Source organism: Bacillus rossius, unplaced genomic scaffold, assembly GCF_032445375.1.
Source record: "Bacillus rossius redtenbacheri isolate Brsri unplaced genomic scaffold, Brsri_v3 Brsri_v3_scf644, whole genome shotgun sequence".
Lineage (NCBI taxonomy): Eukaryota > Metazoa > Arthropoda > Insecta > Phasmatodea > Bacillidae > Bacillus > Bacillus rossius.
In genome coordinates, this window is record NW_026962859.1 from 1 (window position 1) to 15,000 (window position 15,000).

Here is a 15,000-nt window from a genome sequence, read left to right on the forward strand (position 1 = left end):
AATCCTCGGTAATTTTACATGTTAAATTAACATGTGTATTAACACAGGCTGGGAGAAGCAAGCCTGCGGGTCGCTGCAATATATTGAGCGGGGAGCCAGAAAATTCTGGCGGCGACCGAGGCCTCCGCGGCCGGGGAAATAATCCTCGGTAATTTTACATGTTAAATTAACATGTGTATTAACACAGGCTTGGAGAAGCAAGCCTGCGGGACTCTGCAATACATTGAGCGGGGAGCCAGAAAATTCTGGCGGCGACCGCGGCCTCTGCGGCCAGGGAAATAATCCTCGGTAATTTTACATGTTAAATAACCATGTGTATTAACACAGGCTGGGAGAAGCAAGCATGCGGGACTCTGCAATATATTGAGCAGGGAGCCAGAAAATTCTGGCTGCGACCGAGGCCTCTGCGGCCGAGGAAATGGTCATTGGTAATTTTACATGTTAAATTAACATGTGTTTTAACACAGGCTGGGAGATGCAGGCATTCTGGACTTAGAAAAATTTCGAGCAGGGGCCCGAGAAATTCTCCCGGCGACCGAGGCCTCTGCGGCCGGGAGAACTCTCGAAAACCACCTCGTTCGTGGTTGTTTGCCGTGCGGGGCGAATCGGGAAATCTAGCAAATAGCTGAAGACATTCTCCCGGCGATGGAGGCCTCGGCGGCCGGGAAAAACGCCCGCGCTCGGGCGTTGCGCGCCCCCTTGGCAAGGCCCATTTTGGGTTATATAGGGGGTAGTGGTGTCCCGAGGGGAAAAAATTAACATGTTAAATACTGCTCCCAGGCAATTGTAAAATGTCTCGGCGACGGAAGGCACCACTACCCGGCATATTTACGCCCCTCGGACTCCGTGCGCCAGCCTGTAATAGCGAATCGGGACTTAGAAAAAAAATTCGAGCAGGGAGCCAGAACATTTTCCCGGCGATCGAGGCCTCCGCGGCCGAGGAATTTGTCATTGGTGATTTTGCATGTTAAATTAACATGTGTATTAACACAGGCTTGGAGAAGCAAGCCTGCGGGACTCTGCAATACATTGAGCGGGCAGCCAGAAAATTCTGGCGGCGACCGTGGCCTCCGCGGCCGGGGAAATAATCCTCTGTAATTTTACATGTTAAATTAACATGTGTATTAACACAGGCTTGGAGAAGCAAGCCTGCGGGACTCTGCAATACATTGAGCGGGGAGCCAGAAATTTCTGGCGGCGACCGAGGCCTCTGCGGCCGGGATAATAATCCTTGGTAATTTTACATGTTAAATTAACATGTGTATTAACACAGGCTGGGAGAACTAGGCATTCTGGACTTTGAAAAATTTCGAGCAGGGGCCGGAGAAATTCTCCCGGCGACCGAGGCCTCCGCGGCCGGGAGAACTCTCGGCGCTCGGGCTCCGCGTCTACCCATGGGGAGCGGGCAGCCAGAAAATTCTGGCGGCGACCGAGGCCTCCGCGGCCGAGGAAAAGGTCATTGGTAATATTACATGTTAAATTAACATGTGTATTAACACATGCTGGGAGAAGCAGGCATTCTGGACTTTGAAAAATTTCGAGCAGGGGCCGGAGAAATTCTCCCGGCGACCGAGGCCTCCGCGGCCGGGAGAACTCTCGGCGCTCGGGCTCCGCGTCTACCCTTGGGGAGCGGGCAGCCAGAAAATTCTGGCGGCGACCGAGGCCTCCGCGGCCGAGGAAATGGTCCTTGGTGATTTTACATGTTAAATTAACATGTGTATTAACACAGGCTGGGAGAAGCAGGCATTCTGGACTTTGGAAAATTTCGAGCAGGGGCCGGAGAAAATCTCCCGGCGACCGAGGCCTCTGCGGCCGGGAGAACTCTCGGCGCTCGGGCTCCGGGTGTACCCGCGGCAAGGCCCATTTTGTGTTATATAGGGGGTAGTGGTGTCCCGAGGGGGAAAAAATTAACATGTTAAATACTGCTTCCAGGCAATAGGAAAATGTCTCGGCGACGGAACACACCACTACCCGGCGAATTCCCGCCCCTCGGACTCCGTGCGCCAGCTAGTAAGAGCGAATCGGGACTTGGAAAAAATTTTATCGGGGAGCCAGAAAATTCTCCCGGCGATCAAGGCAATCACCGCCGGGAGAATTTTTTCTAGCTAACCGATTGAAATTTTCAAAGTACCAATTGCCTCGAAAACAACCACGAACGTAAAACAACCACGAACGGAAAACAACCACGAACGACAACAACCACGAACGACAACAACCACGAACGACAACAACCACGAACGGAAAACAACCCCGAACGACAACAACCACGAACGCACAACAACCACGAATGAAAACAACCACGAACAGTAAACAACCACGAACGAAAACAACCACGAACGAAAACCACCTCGTTCGTGGTTGTTCGCCTTGTGGGGCGAATCGGGACATCATGCAAATAGCTGGAGACATTCTCCCGGCGATCGAGGCCTCGGCGCCCGGGAAAAATGCCCGCGCTCGGGCGTTGTGGGCACCCATTGCATGGCCCATTTTGGGTTATATAGGGGGTAGTGGTGTCCCGAGGGGGAAAAAATTAACATGTTAAATACTGCTCCCAGGCAATTGTAAAATGTCTCGGCGACGGAAGGCACCACTACCCGGCATATTTCCGCCCCTCGGACTCCGTGCGCCAGCCTGTAATAGCGAATCGGGACTTAGAAAAAATTCGAGCAGAGAGCCAGAAAATTCTCCCGGCGATGGAGGCCTCCGCGGCCGAGGAAATTGTCATTGGTGATTTTGCATGTTAAATTAACATGTGTATTAACACAGGCTTGGAGAAGCAAGCCTGCGGGACTCTGCAATACATTGAGCGGGGAGCCAGAAAATTCTGGCGGCGACCGAGGCCTCCGCGGCCGGGAGAACTCTCGGCGCTCGGGCTCCGCGTCTACACATGGGGAGCGGGCAGCCAGAAAATTCTGGCGGCGACCGAGGCCTCCGCGGCCGAGGAAATGGTCCTTGGTGATTTTACATGTTAAATTAACATGTGTATTAACACAGGCTGGGAGAAGCAAGCCTGCGGGTCGCTGCAATATATTGAGCGGGGAGCCAGAAATTTCTGGCGGCGATCGAGGCCTCCGCGGCCGGGGAAATAATCCTCGGTAATTTTACATGTTAAATTAACATGTGTATTAACACAGGCTTGGAGAAGCAAGCCTGCGGGTCTCTGCAATACATTGAGCGGGGAGCCAGAAATTTCTGGCGGCGACCGAGGCCTCTGCGGCCGGGATAATAATCCTTGGTAATTTTACATGTTAAATTAACATGTGTATTAACACAGGCTGGGAGAACTAGGCATTCTGGACTTTGAAAAATTTCGAGCAGGGGCCAGAGAAATTCTCCCGGCGACAGAGGCCTCCGCGGCCGGGAGAAATCTCGGCGCTCGGGCAGCGCGTCTACCCATGGGGAGCGGGCAGCCAGAAAATTCTGGCGGCGACCGAGGCCTCCGCGGACGAGGAAAAGGTCATTGGTAATATTACATGTTAAATTAACATGTGTATTAACACATGCTGGGAGAAGCAGGCATTCTGGACTTTGAAAAATTTCGAGCAGGGGCCGGAGAAATTCTCCCGGCGACCGAGGCCTCCGCGGCCGGGAGAACTCTCGGCGCTCGGGCTCCGCGTCTACCAATGGGGAGCGGGCAGCCAGAAAATTCTGGCGGCGACCGAGGCCTCCGCGGCCGAGGAAATGGTCCTTGTTGATTTTACATGTTAAATTAACATGTGTATTAACACAGGCTGGGAGAAGCAAGCCTGCGGGACTCTGCAATACATTGAGCGGGGAGCCAGAAAATTCTGGCGGCGACCGAGGCCTCCGCGGCCGAGGAAATGGTCCTCAATGATTTTACATGTTAAATTAACATGTGTATTAACACAGGCTGGGAGAAGCAAGCCTGCGGGACTCTGCAATACATTGAGCGGGGAGCCAGAAAATTCTGGCGGCGACCGAGGCCTCCGCGGCCGGGGAAATAATCCTCGGTAATTTTACATGTTAAATTAACATGTGTATTAACACAGGCTGGGAGAAGCAGGCATTCTGGACTTTGAAAAATTTCGAGCAGGGGCCGGAGAAATTCTCCCGGCGACCGAGGCCTCCGCGGCCGGGAGAACTTCGGCGCTCGGGCTCCGCGTGTACACGCCGCAAGGCCCATTTTGGGTTATATAGGGGGTAGTGGTGTCTCTGGAGGGAAAAAATACACGGTAAATATTGCAGCCAGAGCCTATGGCAATCTGTTGGCGACCGAGGCCTCCACACCCCGGCAAATTTTCGGCTCTCGGACTGTGTGTATTCCACTGGAGACAGGCCTGCGGGACTCTGTAATATATTGAGCCGGGAGCCAGAAAATTCTGGCGGCGACCGAAGCCTCCGCGGCCGGGGAAATAATCCTCGGTAATTTTACATGTTAAATTAACATGTGTATTAACACAGGCTGGGAGAAGCAAGCCTGCGGGTCGCTGCAATATATTGAGCGGGGAGCCAGAAAATTCTGGCGGCGACCGAGGCCTCCGCGGCCGGGGAAATAATCCTCGGTAATTTTACATGTTAAATTAACATGTGTATTAACACAGGCTTGGAGAAGCAAGCCTGCGGGACTCTGCAATACATTGAGCGGGGAGCCAGAAAATTCTGGCGGCGACCGCGGCCTCTGCGGCCAGGGAAATAATCCTCGGTAATTTTACATGTTAAATAACCATGTGTATTAACACAGGCTGGGAGAAGCAAGCATGCGGGACTCTGCAATATATTGAGCAGGGAGCCAGAAAATTCTGGCTGCGACCGAGGCCTCTGCGGCCGAGGAAATGGTCATTGGTAATTTTACATGTTAAATTAACATGTGTTTTAACACAGGCTGGGAGATGCAGGCATTCTGGACTTAGAAAAATTTCGAGCAGGGGCCCGAGAAATTCTCCCGGCGACCGAGGCCTCCGCGGCCGGGAGAACTCTCGAAAACCACCTCGTTCGTGGTTGTTTGCCGTGCGGGGCGAATCGGGAAATCTAGCAAATAGCTGAAGACATTCTCCCGGCGATGGAGGCCTCGGCGGCCGGGAAAAACGCCCGCGCTCGGGCGTTGCGCGCCCCCTTGGCAAGGCCCATTTTGGGTTATATAGGGGGTAGTGGTGTCCCGAGGGGAAAAAATTAACATGTTAAATACTGCTCCCAGGCAATTGTAAAATGTCTCGGCGACGGAAGGCACCACTACCCGGCATATTTACGCCCCTCGGACTCCGTGCGCCAGCCTGTAATAGCGAATCGGGACTTAGAAAAAAAATTCGAGCAGGGAGCCAGAACATTTTCCCGGCGATCGAGGCCTCCGCGGCCGAGGAATTTGTCATTGGTGATTTTGCATGTTAAATTAACATGTGTATTAACACAGGCTTGGAGAAGCAAGCCTGCGGGACTCTGCAATACATTGAGCGGGCAGCCAGAAAATTCTGGCGGCGACCGAGGCCTCCGCGGCCGGGGAAATAATCCTCTGTAATTTTACATGTTAAATTAACATGTGTATTAACACAGGCTTGGAGAAGCAAGCCTGCGGGACGCTGCAATACATTGAGCGGGGAGCCAGAAATTTCTGGCGGCGACCGAGGCCTCTGCGGCCGGGATAATAATCCTTGGTAATTTTACATGTTAAATTAACATGTGTATTAACACAGGCTGGGAGAACTAGGCATTCTAGACTTTGAAAAATTTCGAGCAGGGGCCGGAGAAATTCTCCCGGCGACCGAGGCCTCCGCGGCCGGGAGAACTCTCGGCGCTCGGGCTCCGCGTCTACCCATGGGGAGCGGGAAGCCAGAAAATTCTGGCGGCGACCGAGGCCTCCGCGGCCGAGGAAATGGTCCTTGGTGATTTTACATGTTAAATTAACATGTGTATTAACACAGGCTGGGAAAAGCAAGCCTGCGGGACTCTGCAATATATTGAGCGGGGAGCCAGAAAATTCTGGCGGCGACCGAGGCCTCCACGGCCGGGGAAATAATCCTCGGTAATTTAACATGTTAAATTAACATGTGTATTAACACAGGCTTGGAGAAGCATGCCTGCGGGACTCTGCAATACATTGAGCGGGGAGCCAGAAAATTCTGGCGGCGACCGAGGCCTCTGCGGCCGAGGAAATGGTCATTGGTAATTTTACATGTTAAATTAACATGTGTATTAACACAGGCTGGGAAAAGCAAGCCTGCGGGACTCTGCAATATATTGAGCGGGGAGCCAGAAAATTCTGGCGGCGACCGAGGCCTCCACGGCCGGGGAAATAATCCTCGGTAATTTAACATGTTAAATTAACATGTGTATTAACACAGGCTGGGAGAAGCAGGCATTCTGGACTTTGAAAAATTTCGAGCAGGGGCCGGAGAAATTCTCCCGGCGACCGAGGCCTCCGCGGCCGGGAGAACACTCGGCGCTCGGGCTCCGCGTGTACCCGCGGCAAGGCCCATGTTGGGTTATATAGGGGGTAGTGGTGTCCCGAGGGGGAAAAAATTAACATGTTAAATACAGCTTCCAGGCAATAGAAAAATGTCTCGGCGACGGAAGGCACCACTACCCGGCGAATTCCCGCCCCTCTGACTCCGTGCGCCAGCCTGTAATAGCGAATCGGGACTTAGAAAAAATTCGAGCAGGGAGCCAGACAATTCTGTCGGCGACCGAGGCCTCCGTGGCCGGGGAAATAATCCTCGGTAATTTTACATGTTAAATTAACATGTGTATTAACACAGGCTTGGAGAACCAAGCCTGCGGGACTCTGCAATACATTGAGCGGGGAGCCAGAAAATTCTGGCGGCGACCGAGGCCTCCGCGGCCGGGGAAATAATCCTCGGTAATTTTACATGTTAAATTAACATGTGTATTAACACAGGCTTGGAGAACCAAGCCTGCGGGACTCTGCAATACATTGAGAGGTGAGCCAGAAAATTCTGGCGGCGACCGAGGCCTCCGCGGCCGAGGAAATGGTCCTCGGTGATTTTACATGTTAAATTAACATGTGTATTAACACAGGCTGGGAGAAGCAAGCCTGCGGGACTCTGCAATATATTGAGCGGGGAGCCAGAAAATTCTGGCGGCGACCGAGGCCTCCACGGCCGGGGAAATAATCCTCGATAATTTAACATGTTAAATTAACATGTGTATTAACACAGGCTGGGAGAAGCAGGCATTCTGGACTTTGAAAAATTTCGAGCAGGGGCCGGAGAAATTCTCCCGGCGACCGAGGCCTCCGCGGCCGGGAGAACTTCGGCGCTCGGGCTCTGCGTGTACCCACCGCAAGGCCTATTTTGGGTTTTATAGGGGGTAGTGGTGTCTCTGGAGGGAAAAAATACACGGTAAATATTGCAGCCAGAGCCTATGGCAATCTGTTGGCGACCGAGGCCTCCACACCCCGGCAAATTTTCGGCTCTCGGACTGTGTGTATTCCACTGGAGACAGGCCTGCGGGACTCTGTAATATATTGAGCCGGGAGCCAGAAAATTCTGGCGGCGACCGAGGCCTCCGCGGCCGAGGAAAAGGTCATTGGTAAAATTACATGTTAAATTAACATGTGTATTAACACAGGCTGGGAGAAGCAGGCATTCTGGACTTAGAAAAATTTCGAGCAGGGGCCCGAGAAATTCTCCCGGCTACGAGGCCTCCGCGGCCGGGAGAACTCTCGGCGCTCGGGCTCCGCGTCTACACATGGGGAGCGGGCAGCCAGAAAATTCTGGCGGCGACCGAGGCCTCCGCGGCCGAGGAAATGGTCCTTGGTGATTTTACATGTTAAATTAACATGTGTATTAACACAGGCTGGGAGAAGCAAGCCTGCGGGTCGCTGCAATATATTGAGCGGGGAGCCAGAAATTTCTGGCGGCGACCGAGGCCTCCGCGGCCGGGGAAATAATCCTCGGTAATTTTACATGTTAAATTAACATGTGTATTAACACAGGCTTGGAGAAGCAAGCATGCGGGACTCTGCAATATATTGAGCAGGGAGCCAGAAAATTCTGGCTGCGACCGAGGCCTCTGCGGCCGAGGAAATGGTCATTGGTAATTTTACATGTTAAATTAACATGTGTTTTAACACAGGCTGGGAGATGCAGGCATTCTGGACTTAGAAAAATTTCGAGCAGGGGCCAGGGAAATTCTCCCTGCGACCGAGGCCTCCGCGGCCGGGAGAACTCTCGAAAACCACCTCGTTCGTGGTTGTTTGTCGTGCGGGGCGAATCGGGAAATCTAGCAAATAGCTGAAGACATTCTCCCGGCGATGGAGGTCTCGGCGGCCGGGAAAAACGCCCGCGCTCGGGCGTTGCGCGCCCCCTTGGCAAGGCCCATTTTGCGTTATATAGGGGGTAGTGGTGTCACGAGGGGAAAAAATTAACATGTTAAATACTGCTCCCAGGCAATTGTAAAATGTCTCGGCGACGGAAGGCACCACTACCCGGCATATTTACGCCCCTCGGACTCCGTGCGCCAGCCTGTAATAGCGAATCGGGACTTAGAAAAAAAATTCGAGCAGGGAGCCAGAACATTTTCCCGGCGATCGAGGCCTCCGCGGCCGAGGAATTTGTCATTGGTGATTTTGCATGTTAAATTAACATGTGTATTAACACAGGCTTGGAGAAGCAAGCCTGCGGGACTCTGCAATACATTGAGCGGGCAGCCAGAAAATTCTGGCGGCGACCGAGGCCTCCGCGGCCGGGGAAATAATCCTCTGTAATTTTACATGTTAAATTAACATGTGTATTAACACAGGCTTGGAGAAGCAAGCCTGCGGGACTCTGCAATACATTGAGCGGGGAGCCAGAAATTTCTGGCGGCGACCGAGGCCTCTGCGGCCGGGATAATAATCCTTGGTAATTTTACATGTTAAATTAACATGTGTATTAACACAGGCTGGGAGAACTAGGCATTCTGGACTTTGAAAAATTTCGAGCAGGGGCCGGAGAAATTCTCCCGGCGACCGAGGCCTCCGCGGCCGGGAGAACTCTCGGCGCTCGGGCTCCGCGTCTACCCATGGGGAGCGGGCAGCCAGAAAATTCTGGCGGCGACCGAGGCCTCCGCGGCCGAGGAAAAGGTCATTGGTAATATTACATGTTAAATTAACATGTGTATTAACACATGCTGGGAGAAGCAGGCATTCTGGACTTTGAAAAATTTCGAGCAGGGGCCGGAGAAATTCTCCCGGCGACCGAGGCCTCCGCGGCCGGGAGAACTCTCGGCGCTTGGGCAGCGCGTCTACCCATGGGGAGCGGGCAGCCAGAAAATTCTGGCGGTGACCGAGGCCTCCGCGGCCGAGGAAATGGTCCTTGGTGATTTTACATGTTAAATTAACATGTGTATTAACACAGGCTGGGAGAAGCAGGCATTCTGGACTTAGAAAAATTTCGAGCAGGGGCCGTTGAAATTCTCCCGGCGACCGAGGCCTCCGCGGCCGGGAGAACTCTCGGCGCTCGGGCTCCGCGTGTACACGCGTCAAGGCCCATTTTGGGTTATATAGGGTGTAGTGGTGTCTCTGGAGGGAAAAAATACACGGTAAATATTGCAGCCAGAGCCTATGGCAATCTGTTGGCGACCGAGGCCTCCACACCCCGGCAAATTTTCGGCTCTCGGACTGTGTGTATTCCACTGGAGACAGGCCTGCGGGACTGTGCAGTATATTGAGCGGGGAGCCAGGAAAATCTCCCGGCGACCGAGGCCTCCGCGGCCGAGGAAATGGTAATTGGTGGTTTTGCATGTAAAATTAACATGTGTATTAACACAAGCTGGGATGAGAGGAATTTGGCGGCGACCGAGGCCTCCTCACCCCGGCAAAATATCAGCTACCGGGCTCTGCATATTCCTACAGAAGCAGGCCTGCAGGACTCTGCAATATATTGAGCGGGAACCAGAAAATTCTGGCGGCGACCGAGGCCTCCGCGGCCGAGGAAAATTGTCATTGGTGGTTTGCATGTAAAATTAACATGTGTATTAACACAAGCTGTGACCAGAGGAATTTGGCGGCGACCGGGGCCTCCACACCCCGGCAAAATATCAGCTACCGGGCTCTGCTTATTCACATTCAAGCAGGCATTAGGGACTCTGAAAAGTTTCGGGCGGGGAGCCAGAAAATTCTCCCGGCCACAGAGCCCTCCCTCCCGAGAGTCTGTGTAAATGCCTGTTATACAGGCCCCATGAATTCCAGCCTTATAGGTTATTTTAAGTCTCCGTTCGTGGTTGTTCGTAAACAACTGCGATTCGGGATTTTGACCTATTTCCTATGATCATGTTCCCGGAAGTTAGCCAGCCTCTTTCAGTCAAAATCTCATATTTTGGGTACCTTTGTGAACCCATCGATAGGCCCATTTTGGGTATATTAGGGGGACATGCAATCGGGAAAAATTGGAATTATTTGCAATATGGAAAGAATATGTACATAAATGAAAAGGGAGTCCCCCCGAGTTTTCTCGCCCTATATATATTGCAAAAATATCCAATTAATTATTGTGGAACCTGTAGCACCTTTCTATGAAGCAGAATTAACATTACAGAACGGTTTGAATGCTACCACCTCAGTTTCTCTACAATGCATTGGATTTCAAAGAGGTGAATTACTGTGGATGGTACTGTTGTATGGCTAACAAATCGTCTGGGAAACAATGCAGAATTAAATTAAGAAGGTTGTATGTTTTCTGTTACATGGTGGAGGTGCCCTCTAGTACACAGTAAAATGTTTTGTGGACTGCAGCTCCTTGAGGAATTAATTCAGTATGGGTCTTGTAGTGGTCTGAAAGTGGATGATGAAAAAGAATGTATAATGGTATTCAGAGCACCTCGCGGTGAAGCGGACATGCTACCTCAAAATGCTTGATTGATTCATGCCCAGTTCCCCCAAGAAGCGGTACATTGAAAAAATTGATTTACTTTGTGGATGATACTAGCAAATACTATCCGCTGGGGGAAGTAAGCAGAAATTTGGTGGTCGTATGTTTGTTACATGGTAGAGGTGCTTTCTAGTACACAATGAAATGCTTGGTGTACCGCTGCTCCTTGAAGAATTAATTCCATATGGGTCTAGCCGTGGTCTTAACTGTGAACACGAAGAACTATCTAAAGTGGCCTATCTGTCTGAACTGCAATACACAAGCTGCGAGCCAATGCTATACCTTTCTCAGGTAACGAGCTCTTGTGCGGCGATTCGATTGGATGCGAAATGGTGGGGAACGCGTGTCCGGTCGTCTTAACCAAGTAATGGTTCCCCTCTGTTAACAATGAAATGTTTGATGGATCGCAGCTCCCTGAGAGACAAGTTTCAAAGGGGTTAGTCGCGGTCTTCAATCCTGGCCAAGGTGCAGTCACCATCTATAAGAGATACCTGCTTTACTGAAGGGTAGCAAGAGTTCCCTTGCCCGCATGTTGCTCCGTGGGGGTATATCAGTATAAAGGTAGAAGAAGCCATGATCGGAGCTTCGGTGGATGAGATTGGCGGAGAAGACATGTTCTTGTCTATCTGGTAGATCAGGGGGGTGGCAGCTGATCCGGAGAAAGCAAGCGGACTCCCGATGTTCCGTCGACTCCCAATGTACACTTGAAACATGCACATTTGGGTGGCGAGGGGGCGTTGTGGCCATCCGAAAACATGTCTTCATCTCTCTTATTGGTGGACCGCTGCTCCTTGAAGAATTAATTCCATATGGGTCTAGTCTTGGTGATAACTGTGAACACTAAGAACTATCTAAAGTGGCCTATCTGTCTGAACTGCAATACACTAGCTGCGAGCCAATGCTATACCTTTCTTAGGTAACGAGCTCTTGTGCGGCAATTCGATTGGATGCGAAATGGTGGGGAACGCGTGTCCTATCGTCTTAACCAAGTAATGGTTCCCCTCTGTTAACAATGAAATGTTTGATGGATCGCAGCTCCCTGAGAGACAAGTTTCAAAGGGGTTAGTCGCGGTCTTCAATCCTGGCCAAGGTGCAGTCACCATCTATAAGAGATACCTGCTTTACTGAAGGGTAGCAAGAGTTCCCTTGCCCGCATGTTGCTCCGTGGGGGTATATCAGTATAAAGGTAGAAGAAGCCATGATCGGAGCTTCGGTGGATGAGATTGGTGGAGAAGACATGTTCTTGTCTATCTGGTAGATCAGGGGGGTGGCAGCTGATCCGGAGAAAGCAAGCGGACTCCCGATGTTCCGTCGACTCCCAATGTACACTTAAAACATGCACATTTGGGTGGCGAGGGGGCGTTGTGGCCATCCGAAAACATGTCTTCATCTCTCTTATTGGTGGACCGCTGCTCCTTGAAGAATTAAATCCATATGGGTCTAGTCTTGGTGATAACTGTGAACACTAAGAACTATCTAAAGTGGCCTATCTGTCTGAACTGCAATACACTAGCTGCGAGCCAATGCTATACCTTTCTCAGGTAACGAGCTCTTGTGCGGCAATTCGATTGGATGCGAAATGGTGGGGAACGCGTGTCCTATCGTCTTAACCAAGTAATGGTTCCCCTCTGTTAACAATGAAATGTTTGATGGATCGCAGCTCCCTGAGAGACAAGTTTCAAAGGGGTTAGTCGCGGTCTTCAGCCCTGGCCAAAGGTGTTTAGAAATGAATACTTTTCGGACCAGTGGGCAAATTAGTTCACAGCGAGCCCACGGGCCAACGGTCTGCTCCCGCAGTGGGCCGCGCCCGAATGTGGGCACCGATCATATAATTTGAAATCCACTCGCCAAGTACCATGCGAGTTTCTAAGAGCGCGATATATTCGCCAGTGAAAGCCTTGGAAGTTTGGCCTCGCCTACTCCCTAGGAAAATTAATTAGAGATGGAAGGAAAGACTTTGCAATTGCAAAGCGGGTGTCGATATTGGGAAGTCGCCCCCGTACTTGTTGATACAGAAGGAAAAAAAAATGTACATCATAAGATTCGGACCCGGTGCTCTGCGGACCCGGGAGGTTCCTCCGAACGAAAAAAAAAGGCTCCCTGGTTGATCCTGCCAGTAGTCATATGCTTGTCTCAAAGATTAAGCCATGCATGTCTAAGTGCAAGCCAAAATAAGGTGAAACCGCGAATGGCTCATTAAATCAGTTATGGTTCCTTAGATCGTACCACATGACTTGGATAACTGTGGTAATTCTAGAGCTAATACATGCTGAACTGAGTCCCGACCAGAAATGGGAGGGATGCTTTTATTAGATCAAAACCAATCGGCGTGGCTCGTCTGCGTCCGTTTGCTTTGGTGACTCTGGATAACTTTGTGCTGATCGCACGGTCTCCGTACCGGCGACGCATCTTTCAAATGTCTGCCTTATCAACTGTCGATGGTAGGTTCTGCGCCTACCATGGTTGTAACGGGTAACGGGGAATCAGGGTTCGATTCCGGAGAGGGAGCCTGAGAAACGGCTACCACTTCCAAGGAAGGCAGCAGGCGCGCAAATTACCCACTCCCGGCACGGGGAGGTAGTGACGAAAAATAACGATACGGGACTCATCCGAGGCCCCGTAATCGGAATGAGAACACTTTAAACCCTTTAACGAGTATCCATTGGAGGGCAAGTCTGGTGCCAGCAGCCGCGGTAATTCCAGCTCCAATAGCGTATATTAAAGTTGTTGCGGTTAAAAAGCTCGTAGTTGGACTTGTGTCCCACGCTGTCGGTTCACCGTTCGTCGGTGTCTAACTGGCATGCCCGTGCGGACGTCCTGCCGGTGGATGCGGTCGGCCGCGGCAAGCCCCTTCCCTCGGGCGTTCGCCCCTCCTCTCGTAACCTCTTCGCGGAGGCCGGGTTGGATGCGGGTGTTTCGTCCCGGGGGTGCATGCTTGGGCCCCGCGCGTCGGCGGTCCGATGCAATCCTACCGCGGTGCTCTTCACCGAGTGTCGAGGTGGGCCGGCACGTTTACTTTGAACAAATTAGAGTGCTCAAAGCAGGCAGTGTTTCGCCTGAATATTGTGTGCATGGAATAATGGAATAGGACCTCGGTTCTATTTTGTTGGTTTTCGGAACCCGAGGTAATGATTAACAGGGACAAACGGGGGCATTCGTATTGCGACGTTAGAGGTGAAATTCTTGGATCGTCGCAAGACGAACCTAAGCGAAAGCATTTGCCATGTGTGTTTTCATTAATCAAGAACGAAAGTTAGAGGTTCGAAGGCGATCAGATACCGCCCTAGTTCTAACCATAAACGATGCCAGCTAGCGATCCGCCGAAGTTCCTCCGATGACTCGGCGGGCAGCTTCCGGGAAACCAAAGCTTTTGGGTTCCGGGGGAAGTATGGTTGCAAAGCTGAAACTTAAAGGAATTGACGGAAGGGCACCACCAGGAGTGGAGCCTGCGGCTTAATTTGACTCAACACGGGAAACCTCACCAGGCCCGGACACCGGAAGGATTGACAGATTGAGAGCTCTTTCTTGATTCGGTGGGTGGTGGTGCATGGCCGTTCTTAGTTGGTGGAGCGATTTGTCTGGTTAATTCCGATAACGAACGAGACTCTGGCCTGCTAACTAGTCGCTTCCGGTATCCCTTCGTGCTACCGGCGACAAATGATCTTCTTAGAGGGACAGGCGGCTTCTAGCCGCACGAGATTGAGCAATAACAGGTCTGTGATGCCCTTAGATGTTCTGGGCCGCACGCGCGCTACACTGAAGGAATCAGCGTGTCCTCCTAGCCCGAAAGGGCCGGGTAACCCGTTGAACCTCCTTCGTGCTAGGGATTGGGGCTTGCAATTGTACCCCATGAACGAGGAATTCCCAGTAAGCGCGAGTCATAAGCTCGCGTTGATTACGTCCCTGCCCTTTGTACACACCGCCCGTCGCTACTACCGATTGAATGATTTAGTGAGGTCTTCAGACCGGTGCGCGACGGCTCTTCGCGAGCCGCTGATGTTGCTGGAAAGATGACCAAACTTGATCATTTAGAGGAAGTAAAAGTCGTAACAAGGTTTCCGTAGGTGAACCTGCGGAAGGATCATTAACGGCCATGGAGAAAATGAGGCTGGATCACATTTGAACGGAAGGTGGCCTCTGGCCTTGCGCCCTATGACCCGATAGGTCCCGACTCTCC

The 15,000-nt window shown here is 51.7% G+C and overlaps 1 non-coding gene across 1 annotated transcript; it reads left to right on the forward strand.

Moving 5' to 3' along the window:
- The first annotated feature begins 12,920 nt into the window (after positions 1 to 12,920).
- Positions 12,921 to 14,910, forward strand: LOC134545237 (small subunit ribosomal RNA). Its single transcript, XR_010078366.1, has one exon. It is a non-coding gene; the product is annotated as a small subunit ribosomal RNA (ribosomal RNA).
- Positions 14,911 to 15,000: the final 90 nt, after the last annotated feature.